Raw genomic sequence first — 13,680 nt, 5'->3', positions numbered from 1 at the left:
CGATCCCGCAGCCCTTCTCTGTAGAAAATAACATTTGGTTCTGGTCATGGCAGAAGCCCAAACCGGGCTGATTTAAGGCCATAAAGGAATGTGACAGCAAATGGAAATAGTTTCGTATCTCTAAAGGCACGGGGTCCTGAAATACAGGTGTTAACCCCAGACACTCCCCCGTGGGCTCTGGTGGTGGCTGGTTCCACTCCTCTGCGTTTATCTCTCATTCCCGTTAGGATATGCAAGCTTGGGTCCCCTTACACTTCCCTGCAGTGGTTGGCAAACTCATTAGTCAACAGAGCCAAATATCAACAGTACTTCTTCAAAATAGACTCGCTCAGGCCGAAAACCGACTTCTGCGCATGGGCCACGAAGTTTCAATCGCACTGTACATGCGTGCCCGCATGTGGTATTTTGTGGAAGAGCCACACTCAAGGGGCCAAAGAGCCGCATGTGGCTCGCGAGCCGCAGTTTGCCGACCACGGCTGTATGGCTAGGCCGTGTGGGCGGACTGCTCTGTAATGTGTGTGTTCAGATGTCAGTGGGTCGATTTGATCGTATGGACAATTCGGAAACACATTTCCTGTTGTTATTTTTTTAAATATAATTTTGTTGGTTTCAAAGAGGAAGGGAGAGGGAGAGAGAGATAGAAACATCAATGATGAGAGGGAATCATTGATCGGCTGCCTCCTGCACGCCCCTCCTGGGAATCAAGCCCGCAGCCCCGGGCACATGCCCTTGGCCGGAACCAAACCTGGGACCCTTCAGTCCGCAGGCCGACACTCTATCCACTGAGCCACACCGATTAGGGCTCTTCTTGTTAATTTGATCTTGCATTTCAGTGATCACGGCAGGCACTGATTCCGCAGGGAAGGAAGTGACCGATACACGGCGTTGTGTGATTTTTTTTTAAGATCCCAATGAACACCTGGGCCCATGAAAGGGACCCTTTTCAAAAAGACTCTCTGAGAAAGATTTACTCTGTTTGGTAAGTGGGAGGTGGGAATTCAGAGGTAACCATTCCTTCTGCAATTCGAACACGTCAGTTAGGATAATGGTTTTAGAAAAGTGAGGCGATGTGCTGATAAATCTGAGCTCTAATTAGCAGCTTTTTTTTTTTTTAATCCTCACCTGAGGATATTTGTCCATTGATTTTTAGAGAGAGTAGGAAAGACAGAGAGAAACATCAGTGTGAGAGAGACACATCGATTGGTTGCCTCCTGCATGGGTCCAGACCAGGGTCCGGGCCAGGGAGGAGCCTGCAACCGAGGTACATGCCCTTGACTGGAATCGAACCCAGGACCCTTCAGTCCACGGGCCGACGCTCCATCCACTGAGCCAAACTGGCTAGGACAGCAGCTTCTGTTTCTGCTCGTGTTTGAATGTAACTCCAGATACTTTCCCCTTTGCTGGCCAACACGGACACACACAGACCCGTCTTCAATCCTTTTTTCACTGGTTTTCCAACTTGGGTTTCCACAGTCCGCAGAGGCAAAGGCTACAAGGTTGCTTTGAATGCGACAACTCATGAGTTTCAGAAAAGACCTCAGCGATGTTTTCTTCATCTCCTCCTGGGGGTCTCCTTGGCCTCTCACACGAAGGCAGAAAGACCGAATGCACCTCTTTACCCACCAAAAGCAGGTCAGGCTCCCATGGCTCATCACGGGCCCATCATTCCCGCTGGCCCAGCTTCGGGAGGGCTGTTCCCTCTGTCTTCCCTCTCCGTTCAGTCCTGCAACGACTGCTGTAACGCGTCGAGAATATATCCTCTCTTTTCTCAACTTGAGAGTGTGTCGTACTGCCTGGGGAGAGTCTTAAAAATGTACAATTCCAGCCCTGGCTGGTTTGGCTCAGTGGATAGAGCGTTGGCCTGCGGACTGAAGGGTCCTGGGTTTGGTTCCAGTCAAGGGCACGTACCTTGGTTGCAGGCTCCACCCCGGCCCAGGCCCTGATCAGGGGGCATCTGCAGGAGGCAACCAATCGATGTTTCTCTCTGTCTTCCCCTCTCTCTTCCATTATCTCTAAAAAAAAAAAAAAATATATATATATATATATATATATATATATATATATATATATATATATATCAATGGGGAAAAATATCCTTGGGTGAGGATTAACCAAAAAAAAAAAGTACAATTCCAGGACTTTCCCCACAGGATTCTGACTCAGGATGTCGGAGGTGGGTCCCAAAGACTCTGCGTTTCCTACAATGCAGCCAGATGAGTTGGGGGCCTGAGGTGACCAGCAATAGGTTAAGAAGGAGCAAGGGTGTTCCAGGTGGTGGGTCCAGGAGGTGAGAACTCGCCAGACAGGAGGCAGTGGGATGAGAAGGGAGTCAAGGTGAAACCTCGTTTAAAGTGAGTGGGGAAGGTGAGTGAGCACAATTATAGGAGGGAGAAAGGAAAGTGCCGTAAAGAGAGAGAGAGAGAATTTTAAGAAAAGAGGAAGTGGTTGACACATGCCTTGTTTAATGCAACCCACTGGCCGGGAGTTCGACATGTTTGCTAGGTGTTTGTGTGCCACAAACAGAGCAGGTACATAATCAATGTTTTTTTATTTTTATTGATTTTAGAGAGACAGATAAAGGGAGAGAGAGAGAGACACACACATCGATGTGTTGTTCCACTTATTTATGTACTCATTGGCAAGTGGGAGGTGGGAGTCTCCATTCATTCATTCATTCATTCATTCATTTACTTTTATTGATTTCAGAGAGGAAGGGAGAGGGAGAGGAGAGAAACATCAATGACAAGAGAGAATCATTGATCAGCTGCCTCCTGCACGCTCTCCACTAGGGATCGCGCCCGCCACGCCAGGCATGTGCTCTTGACGGGAATCAAACCTGAGCCAAACCAGCTAGGGCTAAATTGTACTTCAAAAAAATTCTTATTGTTGAAAGTATCACATATGTCCCCTTTATCCCCCACTGTCCACTCCCAGCCCGCCCCCTGCCCCCAGCCCAGGCCCCTGCCGCCAATGTCTGTGCCTACTGGTTATGCTTATGTGCACAGGAGTCATTTGGTTGATCTCTTAACTAGCCGACAACGTTGCTGTGTAGCTGCCCTTCCTTCAGGACCTCAGGGTGATCCTGGGGTGGGTGTCCCTTTCCACCCCCCCCCCCACCTCCCACGAAGGTCCCCGGCCCCACACAGCCGCCCTGCAGTGTCCCCCACGTATGAGGGGGTCGAGCTGGGGTCCGCCTCCTTCTGTCTGACTCAGAACCTCCACTCTCCCACCCAGGACCCCCTTGCTTCAACCGGGTAAACTCCAAAAGGACACGGCGGCTTTCTCCCCAGAGCTCCTGGCCTTTTTTTTTAAATATATTTTTTTATTGATTTCAGAGAGGAAGGGAGAGGGAGAGAGAGATAGAAACATTAATGATGAGAATCATTGATTGGCTGCCTCCTGCAGGCCCCCTACTGGGGATCGAGCCCACAATCCAGGCATGTGCCCTTGACGGGAATCGAACCTGGGACCTTTCAGTTCGCAGGCCGATGCTCTATCCACTGAGCAACACCGGCTAGGGCACTCTTGACCTTTTCCCATTCCAGACTGTTCTTTCTAATGGAGGTGTCCTTTCTCCAGGCACAAAGGCAAAGCCCTTGCAAGTCAGAGAGTCAGCCAGCGGAGCGGGGTGCCGGCCGCTGGCCTCCCAGGGCCATGTGTCTGCCCTGCGCCTGCCTCCGCCCAGCGGGAGCAGCCGGGCCAGCCCCGTGTGTGGTCCGCAGCGGCGAGGAGCCCCTTCCATGCTAGGGAGACATCACACCACTCAGCACCCTCGTGGAGCGGCTAGACACTGAGGTGGGTGCCTGGTGGATGGTATCTCACTCAGCCCCTGGTGCTGTGCTCGATGCCATCCTCCCCAGCGCACAGTGGGGGTGGCTCTCAAGGACACCTACTAGGGGCTCAGCCCAGGTCAGCCTGTTTTTGTTGTTGTTGTTGCTGTTTTTTCATTGTTTTATTGCTTAAAGTATTACAAAGAGTATTACATATGTCTCCTTTTTTTCCCCCACCCTTGACAATCCCCTGGCCTCCCCTACCCCCCAGTGTCTTGTGTCCATTGGTTATGCTTATATGCATGCGTACAAGTCCTTCTGTTGATCTCTTATTACCCTCCGTGTTGTTGTTTTTGTTAATCCTCACCTGAGGCTATTTTTCCCATTGATTTCCCCACCCTCACCACCCCCGATTTTTTCCCATTGAATTTTAGAGAGAGTGAAAGGGAGGGATGGAGGCGGGGTGGGGAGAGAGAGAGAGAGAGAGAGAGAGAGAGAGAGAGAGAGAGAGAGAGAGAGATCCATGTGAGAGAGACACATCAATTGGTTGCCAACCACACCTGCAACCCAGGTACAAGTGGGGTTGACTATGGTGATTAGAAAATAGTCAACCACTTTCTCTTTTCTTTTTTAAACATATTTTTTATTGATTTCAGAGAGGAAGGGAGAGAAAGAGAGAGAGAAACATCAATGATGAGAGAGAATCACTGATCGGCTGCCTCCCACAAGTTCCCTACTGGGGATCGAGCCCACAACCCGGGCATGTGCCCTGACTGGGAATAGAACTGTTACCTCCTGGTTCATAGGTCGATGCTCACCCACTGAGCCACGGCTGGGCTCCTCTTTTCTTAAAAGTCTCTCTCTCTCTCTCTCTCTCTCTCTCTCTCTCTCTCTCTCTGTGTGTGTGTTTACGGCACTTTCCTTCTCCCGCCTTTATGTGCGCTCGCTCATCTTCCCCAATCGCTTTAAACGAGGTTTCGCCTCGACTCCCTTCTCATCGCAACTGACAGGATGTTTCCCAAGAGCTAAGGATCAGCTGCCTCCTGTCTGGGGAGCTCTCACCCCCCGCCCCCCCACCCCCCGCCTCACCACTGGGAACATGCTCGCTCCCCCTGCAACCCTGCGGTGCACGGGCCAGCACTCTAACCACTGAGCACACCGGCCAGGGCCCACCTGCCTCTCCCGACCACCGTGCGATTCCCTCCCTCAGCGCAGGGATGACATCACAGCGGGGGACCCTGCGGGCTCCTAGCCGGGCTGTTCCGGGAGGACCCGGGAAGGAAGGGTTAGGGAAAGTGACTGGCGACCATGAGCGGTCACTGCTGTGGGTGCTGTGGGGAGAGTGTGATGACGGAAAGGATGAGGATCTGTTGACCCCACGTGCCCCGTGGCCAGGCTCCCACTTGGCGGTGGGGAAGGCCTCACTCACACTGAGGACGCATCTGGGCCTGGGCTGAGCCTGGGACCGGAGTTACCTCCATCTCGGCCTCACAAAGCCCGGGGGAGGGCATCCCCTCTCGTTGGCAGACGGGAAACGAACACACAGGCCACCTAACTCACCACGTCCTACCAGGGCGGGGCTGGGGTTCGAGCCCAGATGTGCCTGGAACTCACCAACTCCTGCTCCTACCTAAGCACCGTGCAGCGTCCTTGGGCTCACCCAGCCCCTGCCGCTCGCATCCTCCTGTGCACACCCGCCTCCCCCCGACACCTCACCCCACTGGTGACATCGGCCTCGTTCCTAGTCTGTTTTCCCCACGGCACTGGGGGTGCCCAGAGGGCAGGGCTTCTGTCTGAGTCGACACCTGCCGCTCCTGTCCGGTTGTAGCCACCAGTGGGGGTTTTATTAATGACAGCAGCTGGGTTGAGTCGAGGGCTGTTCCCAACTAGGTGAGGTGGACAGTGGCAGGTTTGGGGTTTACATCCTTGCGTTGTCCATCCATCCATCCATCCATCCATCCATCCATCCATCCATCCATCCATTCATCCATCCATCCATTCATCCATCCATTCATTCATCCACTCATCTATCCATTCATTCATTCATCCACTCATCTATCCATTCATTCATTCATCCATCCAGCCATCCAGCCATTCATCCATTCATCCATTCATCCATTCATCCATTCATCCATCCATCCATCCATCCATCCATCCATCCATCCATTCATTCATCCATCCAGCCATTCTTTTGTTGTTGTTTTTTAAAATTTTATTTTAATTTATTTTAATTTAAATTCTTTATTGTTTAAAGTATTACATATGTCTCTTTTTTACCCCATTGACCTCTCCCTATTCACTCCCACCCCCCAGCACATGCCCTCACCCCCTACTGTCTGTGTCCATTGGTTTTGCTCATATGCCTGCATACAAGTCCTTTGGTTGATCTCTTACCCGACCCCCTCTCTTACCCTCCCCTCTGAGGTTTGAGAGTCTGTTTGATGCTTCTATGTCCCTGGATCTATTTTTTGTTCATCAGTTTATGTTGTTCATTATATTCCACAAATGACTGAGATCATGTGATATTTATCTTTCTCTGACTGACTTATTTGTTGTTGTTGTTCATCCTCACCCGAGGATATTTTTCCATTGATCTTTTAGAGAGAGTGGAAGAGAGAGAAGGAAAGACAGAGAGAAACATCCATATGAGAGAAATACATCGATTGGCTGCCTCCTGCATGCTCCCTGACCAGGACCCGGGCCGGGGAGGAGCCTGCAACCAAGGTATGTGCCCTTGACCGGAATTGAACTCGGGACCTTCTGGTCCGCAGGCCAACGCTCTATCCACTGAGCAACACCAGCCAGGGCATTCATTCATCCATTCTTTTACTCATGCATGCGTTCATTCAACAGCGTCTTCTATGTGCCGGCCGCTATTGCAGTCGCAGGAGACACGCGGTGAGCAAAGCAGACAGGAAGCTGCCGTTTGCTCTAGGGGAGCAGGCAGAGGCGTTCTCCAGGCACTTTGCTCGGTTTCCCTAAGTTTCCTCAACACGGGGGCACCCCTAGGTGTTTGCTGTCCAGCTCCCTTGGGCCCCCGAGAGTCATAGCTTCCACAGGCATTGCTCAGGCTCAACAGCTAAAGAACCACAAACAAAGGCGGAACCGGTAAGTACTGAACAGACTGACGCTGAGGACTTAACAGTCCCCTCCCCACGGCTTCGTCTCTAATCTGCATGTCCCCATCGCTGATCCCAGAGTTCCTGGGAACAGCCAGGGCTGGGCAGGGGCTGGGCGTGAGCCGTGGTGACCCACCGGTGCCCGGGTCCTCGGGTGCCCGGGACAGGAGCCTGCCTGCTCCCTGGTGAAGGAGGGCCTCCTGGGGCTAAATCTCCCCTCCTGCCCCGTGTCCACACCTTGCCTCCAGCGCCTGCCCGTTTGTGAACTGTCCAGGGGCGGGTGGTGCGGGTGCGTGGACTGAGCTGCAGGGGAAGGAGCTAGTGTACAGCCACGTGGGGATGTGGGGTTCGGCACCCCCGGGGAGGGCCCCAAAACGCAACACACGGGGATGCTGGGTGGCAGGACCCAGGCTCTGGGGTCTGCAGACAGCTTCAGACTGCATTGTTCATTCATTCTGCACGCTCCTTGGAGGGACCCGGAGCGGTGGCCCGGAGCGTCTTGGGACAGGACTCTGTGCCGCTCCCAGCCCCGTCAGCATGAGATCATCACACCAGTAGGAACTTCCTGTCCCTTTCCCGCTGACTGGAGCCCGTCTCCGCCCTCCACCGGTCTGCGGGCTCCCACACTCACCTAACACCGGTGGCGCTCACTGCCAGGCAGCACCAGGCCCTGCCCTCGGGGCCTCCTGGCCGCTGGGACAGGTTGCAACATCTGGCAGGAAAGAGCCACGTCGGGGAGGGGTGGGTGGCCTGTCGGGGAGCAGGCATTCTCCAGCCCGCTTTCCTGAGCAGTGGCCCTACTATGTGGTCCCATGTGGGTTTCTCTCTGCCAGGGCGTGGCGGGGTTGGCAGGAGCTGGGATCTCTGGGGAAACTGAGACGGGAGGGGGGGGTGCTGGGGGACACCCTGAGGTGTGCACAGCTCCCTCGGAGCCAGGAGGCTCCACATGGCAATTAGGAAGTGACTCTCAGCCTAAGAATGTGAGCACGCACCACCGAGTCGGCTCGCCCTGGTCAGGTGCTAGTGACAAACCTTCCTGCGGGATGGGAGGTGGCAGAGGGGGGGGAGCGGGTGGGAGGGCAGTCCCTGGGTGTCACGTTCGTGTCCCCCACACTCTGCACACGACGGAAGTATCACAGACCTTTGTCCACCGTTACAGCTGGGAGAGACTAGCCGTGTGGCTTTTCCTAGGGCTCGAGCCCGGTCACCTCTGGCGAAGGAAGAGGGAGGGGCCTGGAGCCAATGCGTGTGCGTGCGTGTCCGCGTGTGTTGGGGTGGAGGGCGGGAGAGAGGATACAGCGGTCTCGGAACCAGCCGGCTGTGGTGGGACTGAATCAGGACTCCTGAGTGAGGCTCATTCAGAGAAGGGCCCTGGCCGGTGTGGCTCAGTGGATAGAGCGTCGGCCTGCGGACTGAAGCGTCCCGGGTTCGATTTCGGTCAAGGACATGAACCTCATTCGCAGGCTCCTCCCCGGCCCGGGCCTTGGTTGGGGCTCGTGCAGGAGGCAACCAATCGATGTGTTTCTCTCACATCGATGTTTCTCTCTGTCTTTCCTTCTCTCTTCCACTCTCTCTAAAAATCAATGGGGGGAGAGAGAGAGAGAGAGAGAGAGAGAGAGAGAGAGAGAGAGAGAGAGAAGGGCTGAGGGCTAGAGTAGAGGGGTGGTTTTCTTTGGTGGTGGTGGTTGGTGGGGCAGGGGGAGTGTAGGGATTCTGGAGATTGTGGGGCCCCAGAGTCAGAGTGTGAGCAGAAAGGGAGGGGGGCTCCCCCTCAATCCTGTGTGACGACCCCCCCCGCCCCCCCCGCACCTGGGCTCTCGGAGGGCTCGCTATTTGGAGTGCCAGGTGCTGGTGCCCTGGGGCCCGCATCCCACCTGGGCAGGTCCCCTTGGTCTTGGGTCACAGGCGCCCTCAAGTGGCTTCACAGCAGCAGACAGGAAGGAGGGGGTGGTGCTGCAGAGGGGAGCACCTGTGACACCCCTCCTCCTCCTGTCAAAACATGTGGCTTGGCGCCCTAGCTGGTTTGGCTCAGTGGTTAGAGCGTTGGCCTGCGGACTGAAGGGTCCTGGGCTCGACTCAGGTTAAGGGTTGCTGGCTCGATCCCCAGGGGGAGGGTGCAGGAGGCAGCCATTCAATGATTCTAGCTCACCATTGATGTTTCTATCTCTCTCTCTCCCTCTCCCTGCCTCTCTGAGATCAATAAAAATATATTTTAAAAAAAAATTGGCGTGGCTTTCAGGGATCCGGGAAGAGTGACATGGGTTCCTTTCTATCTACAGGCAGGAGAGATCCGACTGAACTGAAATATTTCTCTCCAAGTAAAGTGATATTTACCATGTGCCTTCTGATGACAGATCAGTGTTTGTTTATTTATTTGTTTGTTATTTTGTTAAGCCTCACCCAAGGATATTTTCCCATTGATTTTTAGGGAGAATGGCAGAGAGGGGGAGAGTCAGAGAGAAACATCGACGTGAGAGAAACACATCGATTGGTTGCCTCCTGCACAGGGCCCAGTCAGGGCCCGGGCCCTGGGGGTAGCCTGCGACCGCGGTGCGTGCCCTTGACCGGAATCGAACCCAGGACCCTTTGATCCGCCGGCCGAGGCTCTATCCAGTGAGCCACACCGGCTAGGGCTGAGTCTTTGTTTACGGAGAAAATTTGGACCATACAGAGGAACCACAAAAGGAAAATCGAAATAACTCATACGCTGACCCCCTCCCTCCCCAGACGTCCTGACTCTTTACCTTATATAGTGAGTGCACATATAGTTTTGTCATTTACTTTAACCACTTAACAATCTACCATGAATCTTTCCGCCAGCCAATAAACGTTCTTCTGCATTATTTTTTAATGGTAGTGTAGCATTCCTTTCTGTAGGCGTGCCAAAAATTATTTAACCAGGCCTGTGATCGGACATGAAGGCAGCTTGCAACTGTTAGCCATGCGATTCAGCGACGGTGAGAAGCCCCGTGAACTAAGGTTTGCCCACATACCCAGCGAGCTTCTTTTGTTTTTTTTAAAAAAATATTTTTTTTATTGATTTTTTACAGAGAGGAAGGGAGAAGGATAGAGAGTTAGAAACATCGATGAGAGAGAGGCATCGATCAGCTGCCTCCTGCACACCACCCACTGGGGATGTGCCCGCAACCAAGGTACATGCCCTTGACCGGAATCGAACCTGGGACCCTTCAGTCCACAGGCCGACGCTCCAGCCACTGAGCCAAACCATTTAGGCCCAAGTGAGCTTCTTAGAATGAATTCCTAGGCAGATCACTGCCGGTCAGACGGAATGCACACCTTTAAGGCTCGGACACACGTTGGCAAATTCCCTTCCGGAAAGGTTATTTCAACTTACACTCTAACCAAGGAAGTGGGAGAATGCCCGTTTTCCCCGCAACCTCGCGCACATGGGGTCTCATCCACCTTTGTCCGTTGGAAAGTAGAAAGTGATCGTGTTTAATGGTTTAAATTCCCATTTCTTTGATTAGTAGGAAGGGCACTAAGCAAATCATCTCTTCACTGCTTTCATTGCTTCTTATGTAAGTTGCCTGTCTATAATATTTGTTTTATTGAGAGCCTCCTATGTAGCAGACATTGGGCATTTTGGCTTTGCGTGTTGAGCTTTTTCTCATTCGTTTTCAGTTCTTTATATAATGTTACAAGCTCCTGTTTTCATGTCATGATATTTTTTTCCCATTGATTTTTAGAGAGAGTGAAAGGGAGGGAGGGAGGGATAAGGAGGAGGAGGAAGAGAGGAAGACCATACCCAGGTCATATACATTGTCACTTATGGCTTATTTCATTTTTTTCTTTTTTTAAAAAATATTTTTATTGATTTCAGAGAGGAAGAGAGATAGAAACATCAATGATGAGAGAGAATCATTGATCCACTGCCTCCTGCACGCCCCCTACTGGGGATTGAGCTTGCAACCTGGGCATGTGCCCTTGACTGGAATTGAACCTGGGACTCTTCAGTTTGCAGGCCGATGCTCTGTCCACTGATCCAAACCAGCTAGGTCTCATTTCCTTCCTTCCTTCCTCCCTTCCTTCCTTCCTTCCTTCCTTCCTTCCACCTTCGATTCTAATTTATTTACAATTAGTTTTGAGTTGGAATAGTAGGCAAAAATGTAAGTTTATCTTTGCCCCAAAGAGTTAACCAGTGGCCCCCTATTGTTATCAAATAGTCTTTTACTTCCTTATTGGAATGTCACCTTTATTATCCACTAAATTCTCACATGTCCCAAGTCCCACTCCTTGCTACTATCCTACCTCTGCCCTGTTTATTTTAAATTTTTATTTATTTTTCCGTGACCGTTGACATACACTATGATATCAGTTTCAGGGGTACGGCACAGTGATTAGACGCTTATGTACCTTAAGAAATCATCACTCCATTAAGTCTAGTACATCTGGCCCCTTACACAGTTGTGTTCCCTATGCTGTACTTTATATTCCTGTGACTATTTCTATGACTGGCAGTGTGGACTTCTGAAAGCCCTCCCCATGGTGAGCATCATTTTGTTCTCTGTATCTATGAGTTTGTTTCTGTTTTGTTTGTTTGTTTCTTTTATTTTTTAGACTAGAGGCCCGGTGCACAAAATTCGTGCAGGGGGAGGTGGGGGTCCCTCAACCTGGCCTGCACCCTCTCCAATCTGGGACCCCTGGGGGGATGTCCGACTGCTGGTTTAGGCCCGATCCCTGCAGCAGTCGGACATCCCTCTTGTAATCTGGGACCACTGTCTCCTAACTGCTTACCTGCTTGTCTGCCTGATCACCCCTAACCACTCTGCCTGCCTGCCTGATTGCCCCTAACCACTCTGCATGCCTACCTGATTGCCCTTAACCACTCCGCCTGCCTGCCTGATTGCCCCTAACCACTCTGCCTGCCTGCCTGATTGCCCCTAACCACTCTGCCTGCCTGCCTGATTGCCCCTAACCACTCTGCATGCCTACCTGATTGCCCTTAACCACTCTGCATGCCTGCCTGATCGCCCCTAACCCCTCTGCCTGCCTACCTGATGCCCCTAATTGCTCCTCTGCCAGCCTGATTGCCCCTAACTGCTCTCCCCTGCTGACCTGATCACCCCTAACAACCTCTGCCTACCTGCCTGATCACCCCCAACCACTCTCCCCTGCCAGCCTGATCACCCCTAACCGCTCTCCCCTGCTGGCCTGATTGCCCCTAACCGTTTCTGCTTCGGCCCCCGCCACGGTGGCTTTGTCTGGAAGGACGTCCAGAAGACATCTGGTCTATCTGGTCTAATTAGCATATTACCCTTTTCTTAGTATAGATTCCACATATAAGTGAAATCATGTGGTATTTGTCTTTCTCTGACCTACTTCACTGGGCATAGTACCTTCTCTGGGTCCATCCATGTTGTCCCAAATGGCCTCTGCCGTGTTTTTAATTCTGAGATTGCCACCCTACGCCCCCTCTCCCCCAGGCCTTGCTCCTTCTCTCTGATGCTGAGAGCTGCCATAGAAATTATTTAATTCTGCTTCAAATTCACAGTCTTCAGGTTCACCTCCACTCCTCCCCTCCCCTCCCCTGCAGTCATGTCAACTCCCTTTCGCAATCTTGTTTCAAACCTTCTCCCTCTCCCACATCCTCTACCCCATCCCCAGCAGATAACCTCACCTTCTTTCCCTCTCTTCTGCTTTCTCTAAAAGATCAATGGAAAAGTATCCTCGGATGAAGATGAACAACAACAAAAAGAATCACCGATGTTTACTGAACGCTTACCCTGTGGCCAACACTGTTTGGCCACGTCCGTATGGCTCATCCCCACACTAACTCCACAACGTGGGCCCTGTGTTATCCTCCGGGGCCAGGAAAAGAAACGGAGGCCAGGTCATGTCACTTGCCTCCAGTCACACTACCGACAGTGGCTGAAAACTGGGATTCAACTCCTGGGACGCCCTTGGGAGTTCAAGTTCTTTCTCTTTAACCCATTTTTAAAGATGTTTTTATTGATTTAAAAAATTATTATTATTTTAATCCTCACTCGAGGATATTTCTCCATTGATTTTTTGAGAGGGGAAGACAGAGAGCAACATCTATGAGAGAGAAACACATCGATTGGTTGCCTCCTGCACGCATCCTGACCAGGACAACTGAGGTACGTGCCCTTGACTGGAATCGAACCCGGGACCCTTTGGTCCGCAGGCCGATGCTCTATCCACTGAGCCAAACCGGCTAAGGCAAGAGTTCATGTTCCTGATTCTTTTCAGTCTTGCCGTGTCTTAACAGATGGGGAGAGTGGGTGACCTTGGTTTTGTTACTGGGAAACGCCCCGTTGGGCGCCGGCTGCTGCCTGTTGCTGAGTCCAATAATGAAGGCAGAGTTGAATCATATAAGGCATTTATTGCGAAGGCCAGCCAACCAGGAAGACAGGGCGCTTACAAGCATCAAATCCTGTCTTACAGCAAGGTGCAGGGGACAGGATTATAAAGGGGGAGGGGGAGGGTGCTGGGTGCAGCCTTAGGGGGGGTCCCCAGACATCAGCTATTGCTCTTAGCCATCAGAAGAGGAGATGATGTTGATGAGATGATGTTTTGACTCCTGGTGGGTCGGTCTGACCCTGCTTATCGGTTCTGCTTGCTGGATTCACAGCGAAGTCACCTCCTCAATCGCTTCGCCCAGGCCTTGAAAGAAACTTAAGAAAAACTTAATCCTCTATCTATACTAATAAAAGGGTAATATGCTAATTAGACCATGAGACCACCTGGATGTCCTTCCGGACAAAGCCATAGCGGCGGGGCTGAGGCAGAGGCGGTTAGGGGCGATCAGG

The sequence above is a fragment of the Myotis daubentonii genome, chromosome 21 (genome assembly GCF_963259705.1).
Source record: "Myotis daubentonii chromosome 21, mMyoDau2.1, whole genome shotgun sequence".
Taxonomy (NCBI): Eukaryota; Metazoa; Chordata; class Mammalia; order Chiroptera; family Vespertilionidae; genus Myotis; species Myotis daubentonii.
Note: the sequence above shows the minus strand (reverse complement) of the source record.